Below are 15,570 nucleotides of genomic sequence, written 5' to 3'. Positions count from 1 at the left end.
TCTAGGCATTTTACTCTTTTTGATGGAATGGTAAATGAAATTGTTTGCTTCATTTCTCTTTCTGATCTTTCAGTGTTAGTGTATAGAAATGTAACTGTGTGTTTTCTGTCTTGCAACTTAACCAAATTCATTGATGAGCTCTAATGGTTTTCTGGTAGTATCTTTAGGATTTCCTGTGTCATCATATAATCCTATGTTATTGTGTCATCTCTAAACAATCAGAGTTTTACTTCTTTTTCAAGTTGGATTCCTCTTATTTCTCCTCTAATTGCCATGACTAGAACTTCTAAAACTATTTTGAATAAAAGTGGTGAGAATTGATATCCTTGTCTTTTTCCTAATCTCAGAGATGATGCTCAGATTTTCACCATTGAATATGATTTTAGATGTAAATTTGTCATCTGTTGCTGTTCAATTGCTAAGCCATGTCCAACTCTTTGTGACCCCATGGACTACAGCATGCCAGGCTTCCCTGTCCTTCACCATCTCCTGGAGATTGCTCAAACTCATATCCATTGAGTAGGTGACGCAAGCCAACCATCTCGTCCTCTGTTATTTCCTTCTCCACCTGCCTTCAATCTTTCCCAGCATCAGGGTCTTTTCTAATAAGTTTGTCACATAGGGCCTTTATTATGTTGAGGTTGACTCCCTCTGTGCCCACTTTCTGGAGAGTTTTTATGATAAATGGGTGTTGAATTTTGTCAAAAGTTTTTTCTACATCTATTGAGGTGATCATACAGTTGTTATTTTTCAATATGTTAATATGATGTATAATGATGATGTGCAGATATTGAATATCTGTGCATCCCTGGGATAAATTCCACTTGATCATGGTGTATGATCCTTTTAATGTATTGTTGGATACCTAGTATTTTATTGAGGATTTTTGTGTCTATGTTCATCATTGATATTGGCCTATAATTTTCCCTTTTTTTCATTGTCTAGTTTTGGTATCAGGATGATGGTGGCCCCATAAAATTAGTTTCAGAATGTCTCTTAGTCTGCAGTTTTTTGGAATAGTTTCAGAAGGGTGAATGCTATCTCTTTTCTAAATGATAGAATTCAGTTGTGAAGCCATCTGGTCTTAGACTTTTGCTGGAGGTTTTTTAATCACAGATTCAATTTCAGTACTTGTAAGTGGTTTGTTTATATTTTCTATTTCTTTCTGGTTCTGTATTAGAAGCTTGAACCTTTCTTAGAATTTGCCCATTTCTTCTAGATGATCCATTTTATTGAAAAATAGTTGCTTGTCGTAGTCTCTTATGGTTCTTTGTATTTTTATGGTGTCAGTGGTAACTTCTTTTTCATATCTAATTTTATTGATGAGTCTCCTTTTTTTACTTGATGATTCTAGCTAAAGGTTTATTAAATTATCATTTCAAAGAACCAGATTTTATTTTCACTGATATTTTCTACTGTTTTTGTCTGTATTTCATTTATTTCTGCTCTGATATTTGTGATTTTTTCCTTCTCCTAACTTTGGGTTTATTTTGTTTTTCTTTCTCTATTTGCCTTAAGTGAAAGGCTATGTTATTTACTTGAGTTTTTTCTTGTTTCCTAAGATGATATTGCTATATACTTCTGCTTTAGGACTGTTTTTGCTGTATCCTGTAAGTTTTGGGTCATTGTGCTTTCATTTTCGTTTGTTTCTAGGTATTTTTTATTTCATATTTGATTTCTTCATTGATCCATTGGTTGTTTAATAGCATACCATTTAGCTTCCATTGTTTGTGTTTTTTACAGTTTTTTTCCCCCTTCTAATTGATTTCTAATCTCATAGTGTTGTGGTTTGAGAAGATGCTTGATATGATTTCAATTTCCTGAAATTTACAAAAGTTTTCTTTGTGGTTCAGCATGTGATCTATCTTGGAGAATGTTCCCTGTGCGCTTGGGAAAAATTTGTATTCTGTTGCTTTCAGATGGCAAGCCCTATAAATGCCAATTAAGTCCATCTGCTCTAATGTATCATTTTAATGCCCCATTTTTTCCCTAATGATTTTCTATCTGGATGATTTTTCACAATGCAAATGGGGTGTTAAGGTCCCCTCCCGCTATTATTGTGTTACTGTGAATTTCTCCTTTATGGCTGTTAGCTTTTGCTTTATATATTGAGGTGCGCCTATGTTGGGTGCATGTATATTTACAATCTTTTTATCTTCTTTTTGGATTGATCCCTTGATCATGATGTAGTGTCCTTTGTATCTTGTAACAAGCTTCATTATAGATTTTTGGTTTGCAGTTGCCATTAGGTTTTGATATATAATATGCACTTCAAATATTTTGCATTTGTACTCTGCTCTTCTCATAATTTCTGCTTTTGATATTATATTTGTGTGTTGATGATTTCCTACCTTTACTGTCTCTTTGCCTTTACCAGTGAGCTTCTTCATTTTATAATTCTCTTGTTCCTAGTTGTGGCCTTTCTTTTTCATCTAGAGAAGTCCCTTCAGCATTTCTTGTAAAACTGGCTTGGTGTTGAATTCTCTGAGTTGTTTCTTGTCTGTAAAGCATTTGATTTCTTCATCAAATCTGAAGAGAGCCTTGATGGATAGTATATTCTTGGTTGTAAGTTTTTCCTTTCATCTCTTTAAATATATGGTGTCACTCCCTTCTGGCCTTCATAGTCTCTGCTGAAAAAATCCCTCATATGCTATTTTTTTGCTTTTCTCTTGTTGCTTTCAATATTTTTTTCTTTAGTTTTTGTCAATTTGATTGGTTTGTGTCCTAGTGTGTTCTTCTTGTGTTTATCCTATAAGGGACTTTATGTGCTTCTTGGACTTGAGTGCCTGTTTCCTTTCCCATGTTAGTAAAGTTTTTGACTGTTATCTATTCAATAATTTTCTCAGGCCCCCTTTCTCTCTTTTTCTTCTAGAAACCCTATAATGAAAATGTTAGTGCATTATTGTTGTCCCAGTGTTCTCCCAGATTATGCTAATTTTCATTCTTTTTTTCTTTATTTTCTTCTGTAGCAGTGACTTGCATCAATTTGTCTTCCAGCTCAGTTATTCATCTGCCTCTGTTATGATTCCATCTAGTGTGTTTTTCATTTCAGTTCTTTATTTTTATTTTAAAGCTTCTAGCTGTTTATTAAATGTCTCTTGTATCCTTTCAGTCTGTGCCTCCATTCTTTTACTGAGATCTTGCATGATTTGTACTGTCATTACTCTGAGTTATTTTTCTGGTATATTGCCTATCTCCACTTAGTCTTCTGTGTGCTTTTTTTTTTTTTTTCCCCTAGTTCTTTTATCTGGAACATGTTTCTCTGCCATCTGATTTTGTCTGACTTTCTATATTTGTGGCCCCGAGTCCTCAGGCTGCAGTATCATAATTCTTCTTGGTTCTGGTATTTCTCTCCTGGTGGTTAAAGTGGGTCCAGGGGCTCCTCTAGGCTTCCTGGTGGGTGGGACTGGTTACTTCCCACTGGTAGGTGGAGTGGGATTTTGTCCCTCTGATAAGCAGGAGGAAGTCAAGTGGTGTGTTTATAGGTGACTGTTGGGTCAGGAGGACAATTTGAATGCTGATGGGTGAGACTTTCCACCCTCGTGGTTTTGTCCTGAGGCATCCCAGTACTGGAGTCTGCAGGCTGTTGGGTGGGTGCTAAAATGGCAACCTCCAGGAGAGCTCACACTGATGAGTATTCCCTGGGGCAGTCATCATTAGTGTTTGCTCCCACTGTGAGTAACAACGAACCTCTGCTTCCTCTGGAGACCTTCTAAGACTCATAGGTAGGTCTAGCCCTAACTTCTACAGAATCATTGCTTTTCTCTGGTTTCAGTGCACTTGAAACCTTGTGTGGAACTTCCAAGAGTGGATTTCTGTTTCCCCCACTCTTGTAGAGCTCCTGCACTCAACCTCTCTGGTCTTCAAAGCCAAATGCTCTGGTGGCTCCCCCTCCCAATGGCTTACCCCCTGTCTTGGGAACCTGATATGAAGCTTAGTACTCTCACTCCTGTGGAAGAATCTCTGCAACATAATTATTTTCCAGTTTGTCTGTCATCCACCCAGTGGGTATAGGATTTGATTATTTTGTGAAGGTGCCCCTCCTACTGTCTTGCTGTGGTTTCTTCTTTGTCTTCATATGTAGAATATTGTTTTTAGTAGTTTTGAGTCTTTTTGTCCATGGTTGTTCAGCAGTTAGTTGTGATGTTGCTGTTTTTGTGGGAGGAGGTAAGATAAAAGTCTTTCTACTCTGCCACCTTGTCTCCCACATTAGATGTTGGCATGCATTTTGAAGCTGAGGAGATATATCCAACATTGCATAGATTTCTACATAAAAGTATCCTTGGGTAATTTATCTGAAATTTTAGTTTTACCTAATAGAATTGTTTGCCCTAATATTTGACCATTTTTTTTCTACATGTTAACCTCAATTCTACCTTTCAAAATAATGAAGAAAATTCTTCCTTTATTGTAAAGTTTCTAGAAATGCATGAACTCACTTTGTTTCCCTCTGTGCAGTGTTTGAGCAAAGGCTTTTTTATATCCTGTAGATTTCAGGTAACTTATAGAGACAACCCTAAATTACTAGGTAAATATAATTAATTATAGTCTTTTGAGTTTCATAGATAGCCTTGTTAATTCTTTTTTTTTTTTTTTCAGTTTTCTGCTATGGACTATGCCTGGCACTGTGACTATTTCTGGATCTTTCTTCATGAAACAGAATATTTTCCAGGCCAGTTCTGCCAATACTCAGGTAGAGAAATATGCTCCATTTAAAGCAATGAGGAGACTTCCATATATTCTTTGAATTTCCTACCTAGAAGGATAAGCAAGCTTTTTAAATTAAAAAATACACGTACACACATCAGAATTAAGTTCCAGGCAGTATATCATTAATATAAAATGTTAAGAAATATTTATTTCTTCTCTGATGTGTTTTTTCTTTCCCTGAATCTTTGAAACAAACAGGAAAATGTTATAATTAGAACTGCATTTATTGAACACCAACATATGCTAATTCTGAATTTATTCCCATTGCATCCTAATTAAAATACCTCTTTTATCTTCAAAAGGAGAAGAAATCAGAGAAAAGGAAAGAGTAATAAAATATTGAGTAAATCATATTGGCATTCTATTGAATTATTTTTAATGCAAAGAGGAATAGTTAATGGCAATGAATGTTTAAGGAGGAAACATTAGGTCTTTCTGAACTTTTTATATTTCAGTTTCTGTGAAATTCATTACACGTTTATATTTTTTTGTATACCTTAGAAGAGTCTATGTAATCTTTTCAGCTGTGAACTTTAAGCTCTGAAGGTCATAGCTTGTTAACTGCAGAAAATATACAATGAGAATTTCAACTATATTCTTAAGCATAATTGATAATAGAGTCAAAAGTTTCAGTAAAACTGCTCTAATAGTAAGGCAGTGGTTAGGTTTCAGTGTTGTTCAATTAAGCTGATAAGAAAGAAGTACGAAAATTTTCTGTGAGGTGAAGAATGTTGGTAAGTCACTTCAGAAGTAAAGTGGTACAATATTGATTTCAATACTAGGTGGATTGATAAATATTAATGAAAACTTTACATAAAATTCTACAATGAAATGAGTTTAGACTAAATTTGAATGGCATTTTCAATTATTTCCTTTTGCCAATTATTTTTTAGTGTATAATTTTAAGAAAAAAAATTTAAATAGTGAAAATCAGATTGTGATGAAGAGGCATATGTAGCCAATGTACAAAATGATGGATTCTTGACTTTGTTGAGGTGTGTTTGTTTTTTTAGTGACCATGTTTACCACAAACCTGATTTACTGAAGGTTTGGCATCATTTAATTGTACTTTTCCCTATTCAGGGGACATTATCTCCCACTTTCACTGTACACAATATTCCAAATGGCATTGTAGAGTCTTCCTTCCTCAATTATAACATGAACTAACTGATAATTTCTTTTACAGTAGCCCCATCTTTCATGCATGCAGTACTGTTCAACATTTACTCAGTGATTTTAATTTAAATGTGGGTTAGTGAGACAGCCCATTATTAAACAAAATTACACTGTAATATGATGATACTTTATTAATCCACACCTCTTTCTCTTGCTTCATTTCCTTACCAGGGAGGAATCTGATGTCATTTCTCAATACAGATCAGCTCTGAATGGCTAGATTACATAATGGCATGCTTTGTTTGTTTTGTCTTCTCAGTTAATTCCTTTGAAATACTGCTAATGTATTCTTCATTTTCCTCACTCACAAATATATTCTATGAACAGTATTTGATGATTGTATATTCTGCAGATCTTGTGCCTATTCCTGCGGAAGAAAGAAAGATAAATATTACTTTAAAAATATTCTCAGGACTCTAGTTTTCTTTTTTTGATATGTGCAATTTTAGGTGTTTTTATGTATGAAAAGTTTATGCAGGTTAATCTGTGTAAAGCAGATTATTTAAAATAAATACAGGCAGTGGTAGGAATTGTGGGACAATTAGAGTTTTCAGACATTTTAGTCAACTATTGATAATGCTGCGTCTCAGAGACTATAAGGAAGAATGTTAAATCCTGGAAAAATATCAACCCCCCTTCTCTTGATATTTCTTCAAGGAGATGTTTCTGTAGCATATATGTAAGTAAGTATATGTAGCATATATGTAAGTAAATATCTTTTGAGTTAACTTAAGCTGTTTAATACATTCTTCTATTTTTGTTGTTACTTTATGAAGGAAAACCACTGAAGATTGCAAAGTACATTTATTTACCTTAGTTACATTAAATCAGAGCTACTTTGTAAGAGTTCAGGCACTAGTAGTGTGGCTAATGTAAAAAAAAAAAAATCCTGCAAATTTCTCAGTGAAAACTGGATGATGTCTAACAGTGCTGAAAATCTTTTTCTTAATGTTTATTAGTATTGATTTATTTCACTGTGCCAGGTCATGTGGAAACTTGTTCCCTGACCAGAGATCCACCCCAGGCCCCCTGCAGTGAGAACTCAGAGTCAGCCTCTGGACCACCAGGGAAGTCCCTATTGAACATCTTTTCATGTGCTTGTAGGCTATCTGTATGTCTTCTTTGGGAAAATGTCTGTTCAGGTCTTCTGCCTATTTTTTAAATGAGGTTTGTTGTTGTTGTTGTTGTTTGGTATTGAGTTGTATGAGGTGTTTATATATTTTGGATATTAACACTTACTAGTCATACCATTTTAAAAAATTGTCTCTTCATTTTTTGCAGTGGTTTATATTTCTGTGGTGGTTGTTGTTCAATTGGTAAATCATGTCTGATGCTTCGTGACTTCATAGACTGCAATAATCCAGGCTTCCCTGTCCTTCGCCATCTCTCAGAGTTTGTTTTGCTCAAACTCATTTCCATTGAGTTGGTGATGCCCTCCAGCTATCTCATCCTCTGTCATCTCCTTCTCCTCCTGGTTTCAGTCTTTCCCAGCATCAGGGTATTTTCCAGTGAGTCAGCTCCTTATATCAGGCGGTCAAAGAATTGGAGCTTCAGCATCAGTCCTTCCAATGAGTATTCAGTGTTGATTTCCCTTAGGAAATCAAATGGCTTGATCTTCTTGCAGTCCAAGGGACTCTCAAGAGTCTTCTCCAGCACCACAATTCAAAAGCATCTGTTCTTCAGACCTCTAACTTCTTTATGGTCCAACTCTTACATCCATACATGCCTAATGGCAAAACCATGGCTTTGACTAGATGGACCTTTGTTAGCAAAGTAATGTCTCTGCTTTTTAATATGCTGTCTAGGTTGGTCATAGCTTTTCTTCCAAGGGGCAGACATCTTTTAATTTCATGGCTGCAGTCACCATCTTCAGTGATTTTAGAGACCAGGAAAATAAAGTCTGTCACTGTTTCCATTCTTTCCCCATCTATTTGCCACGAAGTGATGGAACTGGATACCATGATCTTATTAGCTTTTGAATATTGACTATTAAGCCAGCTTTTTCACTCTCCTCTTTCATCTTCAGCAAGAGGCTCTTCAGTTCCTCTTTGTTTTCTGCCACTAGGGTGGTGTTATCTGCATATCTGAGGTTATTGATATTTCTCCTGGCAATCGGTTCCAGCTTAAGCTTCATCCAGCCCAGCATTTCACATGATGTACTCTGCAAGTTAAATAAATGAGGTGACAATATTCAACCTTGATGACTCCTTTCCCAATTTTGAACTAGTCTGTTGTTCCATGTCCAGTTCTAACTGCTGCTTCTTGACCTGCATACAGGTTTTGCAGAAGGCAGGTAAGGTGGTCTGCTATTCCTATCTCTTTAAGTATTTTCCACAATTTGTTGTGATCCACACTGTCAAAGGCTTTAGTGTAGTCAATGAAGTAGAAGTAGATATTTTTCCTGGAATTTCCTTGCTTTATCTATGATGCAATGAATGTTCACAATTTGGTCTCTGGTTCCTCTGCTTTGATCTCTGGTCTCTGGATGTAGATTCAGCTTTTACATCTGGAAGTTATCAGTTCATAACTGTTGAAATCTAGTTTGAAGGATTTTGAGTATTAACTTGCTAGCATGTGAAATGAGCAAAATTATACAGTGTTCAAATGTTTTTTGTCATTGCCCTTCTTTGGGACTGGAATGAAAACTGACCTTTTCCAGTCTTACAGAAGTTGCTGAGTTTTCCAAACTTGCCAGCATAATTTGTTAAGCACTTTAACAGCATCATCTCTAGGATTTTAAATAGCTCAGCTAGAATTCCATCACCTCCTAAGCTTTTAATTTTAATTAGGCCCATTTCATTTTTTGCTTTTATTTATCTTTCCTTAAGAGACATATCTAAAAAATATTCCTATAATTTATGTCAAAGAGTGTTATACCTGTGCTCTCTGCAGGTGTTTTATGATTTTAGGTCTTACATTTAGTATTGTATATGGTGAAAGAAAATATTTTGAGCTCATTCTTTTGCATGTAGCTGTTCATCAGAGAGATGCACATTAAAACATCATTGCTATCATTTCACAACAGTCAGAATGGCTATCATCAGAAGTCTACAAATAGCAAATTTCATGAGATTGTGAAGAAAATGGAATCTTTGGACCATTGGTATGAATGTAATTAATACAACCGCTAAGGAAAAGAGTATGGAAGTTCCTCAAAAAACTAAAAATAGACCTACTGTGTGACCCACTAATTCCCCTCCTGGGTATATATCCAGAAAATATGAAACCAGTAATTTGAAAATATTCATGCATAGCAATATTCATAACATTATTTACAAAAGCCAATATATGGAAGCAACCTAAGTGTCCGTCAACAGACGAATAGATAAGATTGTGATATATAGAAATATATATACAATGGAATATTAGTCATAAAACAAGTGAAATATTACCATTTGCAACAATGTGAATGGACCTAGAGAGTATCATGTTTATTGAAGTAAGTCAAACAGAGAAAGATAAATACTATTATCACTTACATAAGGAATCCAAAATATAATAGAAATGAATATACATAAGAAGTGAGAAACAAACTCAGAGATACAGAGAACAGACTAATTGTTACCAGTGGGCAGAAGGAGGAGAGGAACAAGTCAGAATATGAGATTAAGTTCAGTTCACTTCAGTCACATCCGAAATTTTGTGACCCCATGGACTGCAGCAGGCCAGGCTTCCCTGTCCATCACCAATTCCCAGAGTCCACCCAAACCCATGTCCATCGAGTCGGTGATGCCATGCAACCATCTCATCCTCTGTCATCCCCTTCTCCTCCTGCCCTCAATCTTTCCCAGCATCAGGGTCTTTTCAAATGAGTCAGCTCTTCACATCAGGTGGCGAAAGTATTGGCGCTTCAGCTTTAACATCAGTCCTTCCAATGAACACCCAGGACTGATTTACTTTAGGATGGACTGGTTGGATCTCCTTGCAGTCCAAGGGACTCTCAAGAGTCTTCAACACCACAGTTCAAAAGCATCAATTCTTCAGTGCTCAGCTTTGTTTATAGTCCAACTCTCACATCCATACATGACTACTGGAAAAACCATAGCCTTGACTAGATGAACCTTTGTTGGCAAAGTAATGTCTCTGTTTTTTAATAAGCTGTCTAGGTTTGTCATAGCTTTTCTTCCAAGGAGCAAGTGTCTTTTAGTTTCATGGCTACAGGCATCATCTGCAGTGATTTTAGAGCCTAAGAAAATAAAGCCTGTCACTGTTTTCACTGTTTCCCCATCTATTTGCCATGAAGTGATGGGACCAGATGCCATGATGTAGTTTTCTGAATGTTGAGCTTTAAGCCAACTTTTTCACTCTCCTCTTTCATTTTAATCAAAAGGATCTTTAGTTTTTCTTCACTTTCTGCCATAAGGGTGGTGTCATTTGCATATCTGAGGTTATTGATATTTCTCCCAGCAATCTTGATTCCAGCTTGTGCTTCCTCCAGCCCAGCGTTTCTCATGATATACTCTGTATATAAGTTAAATAAGCAGGGTGACAATATACAGCCTTGACGTACTCCTTTTCCTATTTGGAACCAGTCTGTTATTCTCTGTCCAGTTCTAACTGTTGCTTCCTGACCTGCATACACATTTCTCAAGAGGTAGGTAAGGTGGTCTGGTATTCCCATCTCTCCAAGAATTTTCCACAGTTTATTGTGATCCACACATTCAAAGGCTTTGGCATAGACATCTAAAAGAAATAGATGTTTTTCTGGAACTCTCTTGCTTTTTTGATGATCCAGCAGATGTTGGCAATTTGATCTCCGGTTCCTCTGCCTTTTCAAAAACCAGCTTGAACATGTGAAAGTTCACAGTTCATGTATTGCTGATGCCTGGCTTGGAGAAGTTTGAACACTGCTAGCGTTTGAGATGAGTGCAATTGTGCAGTAGTTCGAGCAATCTTTGGCATTGCCTTTCTTTGGGATTGGAATGAAAACTGATCTTTTCTACTCCTGTGGCCACTGCTGAGTTTTCCAAATTTGCTGGCATATTGAGTTCAGCACTTTCACAGCATCATCTTTTAGGCTTTGAAATAGCTCAACTGGAAGAGACAAAATTAAATTTTATAAAATAGATATGCAATAACAGTATATTGTACAGCATAGGGAAATGGAGCCTTTAAAAAATAACCCTAAATGGTATATAGTCTATAAAATATTGTGTAACCTCAAAACTAATATAATACTATAAATCAACTATATCTCAATTAAAAACAAATCCAAAAAAATCATAATTGGAATGAAATTCTTGATGTATTACTGAAACATATTGCAACATTTTTATGTTACATTTATCTTTATGAGAGTTTTAAAAATACTATGGATTTATTTATTAATATAATCAATACATATTAAATCAGTAATATATCTTCACCTGGCAGTGTATATCTTGAGCCCTTTTCCCTAGGATATCTGAACTTCTGTTCCTATGTATTAGCAATCAGTGTCAGAAAAGAACTACTTAAAAAAAATTTTTTTTCATTGCAGGCAAAACTTTATTTATTTCATCTCTCTTCCCACTGTGGATATATCTGTGTTTTCAGTTCAGTTCAGTTCATTCGCTCAGTTGTGTCTGACTCTTTGCAAGCCCATGAGCTGCAGCATGCCAGGCTTCCCTGTCCATCACCAACTCTTGGAATTTACTCAAACTCATGTCCAAAGAGTCGGTGATGCCATTCAGTCATCTCATCCTCTGTGTCCCCTTATCCTCCTGCCTTCAATCTTTCCCAGCATCATGGTCTTTCCCAATGAGTCAGTTCTATGCATCAGGTGGCCAAAGTAATTGGAATTTCAACTTCAGCATCAGTCCTTCCAATGAATATTCAGAACTGATTTCCTTTAGGATGGACGGGTTGGATATCCTTGCAGTCCAAGTGTTTTACTTGAACTCTGTGTTTTACTTTCTTTATAAATTTACTTATCTCTATGTTTTACTTGCTTATAGATTTAAGGTTCAGAAAAGTTTTCACTAGTTCTAATATCAAGTGTTCTTTTTTTTTTCTTCCCCATTACTACTGATTGGTACTCAGTCTGACCCCTTAGTGTATTAAGGAAAGAAATTCTTCAAGAAATATATATTTTTAAATGAATTCCAGTTCAGGTATTCTGGTGATTCTTTTCTCTTAGCTCATTGTGACAGAAGGAATACTTATTTGGTCACTATTACTGACTAGTAAGTCAATAAAAACATGCCTGTCTGCATGCATACTCAGTTGCTAAATTGTGTCCAACTCTGTGACTCCAGAGATTATAGCCCACCAGACAAGAATACCTGAGTGAGTTGCCATTTCCTTCTTCAAGATATCTTCCCAACCCAGGGATTGAAACTGTGGATCCTGCATCTCCTGTATTGGCAGGCAGACTCTTTACTACTGAGGCACCTGGGAAGCCCAATGTAATAGTATAGCATTATTTTATATGCTTCTATATCCATTAGTTTCCCACAGAATGCTGTTATAGACCAGTTCTTTGTTTATTCTACATCCTTTTCCTTTGTTATTCTTATTGTTATTTCCAACATATGCTATAAAGAGAGGATTGTTTCCCATTTTAGTCACCTGCTCTTCAGTTCAATATCTGGCCCAGGACCAATTACACACAAAGTATTAAATAACTGTATGCTGAATTGAGCTTCCAAAATATGAAATGCATTAAGAGTATTGAGGAAGGTCACTTGTCTAATTACTTAAGCAAAGAAAATTAGTGTATTAATCATAGGATAAATAATAGTAAAGAAAAAATTTTAAGACAGAATACCTGTGTTGATTAAAGGAAATCAAGTCCATTTAAGAACCTAAGAAATAGCATCTATACAATTCAAATGATTATTCCCAGGCTAATTCCTATTTTCTAGTCCGTGATTTTATCCTCAAAAATGTCTAATTTTATATTAGTGCTTCAATAAACAGTTACATGTAAATCCACAGGAAATAATGAAATCTGTCATTCAGAGATTATTGATATTGAAGTTTAAGTAGAATCTTGTGGCCATAATTTAAAAAATAGTGTGTCCAGTAAAATAATTCAAAGTAGAACAATAAATGTTATTTTGATTTAAAACAAAAAAAGGGAAAAATAGAAAACTGATACTATTTCACAAATAAATTATAATTTTCTTAACAAAATTAATTTTCCCAGTGAGGTTATTTTAGTAAATTGGATTTATGTACCTAAAAGTTATATGCCTGCCATTTTTATTTCTCCCTCCCACTAATCAGCTACTGTGATCTTTTATAATATCCTTGGGAAATATAAACACACAAATCTATAAGTAACTTATCATTAGTGCATTTGTATATGTTACCAATGACATGAATACTAATGAAGTATTATATACACAATGGCATTACATATAAAGTTATAAGTATCTACATTTAGTATTTATAAACAAGTTAAGTATACTATTGATATAACAATTCAGGGATAGCATGCACATTCCTATATTAATTTTGTATATAATTATTAATGTAACACAAAACCTGAGCAAACTTTTAGGCCAACCCAATACATATCAAAGCTAAGAAGATAATAGTGTAAGTCAAAGTCTCTCAGTTGTGTCCGACTCTTTGCGACCCCATGGACTGTATAGTCCATGGAATTCTCCAGGCTGGAATACTGGAGTGGGTAGCCTTTCCCTTCTCCAGGGTATCTTCCTAATCCAGGGATCAAACCCAGGTCTCCTACATTGCAGGCGGATTCTTTACCAGCTGAGTCACAAGGGAAGATCCAGAATAAGCGAAGGAAGGGAAGGAAGATAATAAGCAGTTCTCATTTCTCTATTTTTCATGCACTTATCAGAAGTTGGCATTATTTCTCTATTCCCTCATCATACTTCTAGACTCCCTTTGTACTCAGTCAGTCCCTAATCCATTTATAGCTGTTTAATTTATCAGATTAAATAAAATATTTATTCCTGAAGTATCTTATGCATTTTTGGTTGTTTTGAATTGTAGTTTTCCAACAACTTTAACTGCTGACAATTGGGGGTGCTAAGAAGCAACTCAGGATTCCCCTGGATTTCTTATTTACTTACCTTCATTATGGAGGAGTACCCAATTTCCAGTGATAATTAAGATCAATCATCAGATCAATAAAGCAGAACCATTCTTTGGGGTTCATTGGCATGTGTAACTTTAAGTGGCCCCGAGGTAGTTTCTATTTCCATCTCAATGAACACTCTGTTTTGTCCTCTGGTGAATGATTCTTCCTTTGAGAATTAGGACATCTAAACCAATTTTCTAGCAGGAAATTAGGAGTAATAATGGGAAGAACCATTTTATCTTTTACCCCTTAATTTCTAGATCTGTAACTAAATGGTGTAAATTGTGTATTCTGTGTGTGTGTGTGTGTGTGTGTGTACGTGTGTGTGTGTGTGTGTATCAGAGCATAAAACATATCTCAGAGGACATAAACTTCATATGATAATGTCAGAGGCATTGCTGGCTTTGTAATTGAGTCTTCTATTGGCTGTTCCAATTGTTGTATGAAGACAGTTGCTTCAGAATGATTGGAATGTGGTAAGACAGTTGAATTTCTTGGGCATGAGAATATTTACAGAACTTTTTCTTTGTAAAATGGTCATAAATGACTCTACCCTAGGAAGTATATATATATACTATATATATATATATATATATATATATATATATATATATATAATCATCTCTGGTAGCTCAGATGGTAAAGAATCTGCCTGAAATATAGGAGACCTAAGTTCAATCCCTGGATCAGGAAGAGCCCCTGGAGAAGGACACCCACTCCAGTATTCTTTCCTGGAGAATCCTACGGACAGAATAGCCTGGAGGTCTACAGTCCATGGGGTCTCAAAGAGTCAAGCATGACTGAGTGATTAACACATATGTACAGAGAAGGTAATATACTAGGGGGGTAAATAATCACATAATCACAAATATCCTCACTCTCTCATCTTATTTTCAGAGTTCTATGTCCATGTCATCCCCAGATCTGTTTTTTCATCAATTTATGAATTTATTTCTTCCTTAAATCTCTAGAGAAACTTTTGGCTACATCCATGAGTCAGATGTAAATCCATACTTCTGGTCACTTTTCTATTTAGGCAAAGGGAACTACTAAGCGAACTTCAAGAAGACTTGCCTACTGGTAGGATTTTTTTTTCTTTTTCTTTTTTTTTGCTAAAGGCATTCTGAACCATCCTTGAACAAAGCTGTAATGTCACACTATTCACATTCAGGTCATGACAACATAGTGTTTTCATTCATATACAAACTAGGCCTTCACTTTTTCTTCTTTAATCGATGAGTCCTATGAAATTCAAATTAAGGTTATAGGTGTGAGTTACAAAGAACATCAATTGTGGGTGGGGATGTTACGAGATTATGGGAAATTCCTCCTAGAAGTAACGAGCGCCTTCAGAAACTTCTCAGTACTGATCTGTTATGTACTATTTTTATTTGATAATTTTTTGTGTTCACTCTCATATATAAAAATTATGGTTTGATTCATGAAACTTCTGTTTCCAATATAGAGGAAAAATATTTCCTCATACACAACTCAAGTTTGTATTGAGCTGTGTATGAGAAGTTTGCCAGTTTATTTCACTTTCAGGAACAATTGTTAACTATCAGAGACTGTTTCACACCAGTTTGATTACTTCTTTGGGCTGCTTTTTATCGTGGTAACCGCTCATGTGTCTAGTGGTTATTTGCTATGTT

At 35.4% G+C, this 15,570-nt stretch overlaps 1 long non-coding RNA gene across 1 annotated transcript in view; it reads right to left on the bottom strand.

The window, feature by feature from the left end:
• Window positions 1-5,126: 5,126 nt before the first annotated feature.
• LOC122693317 overlaps window positions 5,127-15,570 on the bottom strand; it is a 48,455-nt gene continuing 38,011 nt past the window's right edge. Inside the window, exon 3 of the long non-coding RNA XR_006340866.1 lies at window positions 5,127-6,253. This is a non-coding gene — a long non-coding RNA (uncharacterized LOC122693317). The remainder of the gene's footprint in view (window positions 6,254-15,570) is intronic.

This window comes from Cervus elaphus, chromosome 5, assembly GCF_910594005.1.
Source record: "Cervus elaphus chromosome 5, mCerEla1.1, whole genome shotgun sequence".
NCBI lineage: Eukaryota > Metazoa > Chordata > Mammalia > Artiodactyla > Cervidae > Cervus > Cervus elaphus.
Note: the sequence above shows the minus strand (reverse complement) of the source record. Positions and strands in the feature narration are given on the sequence as shown.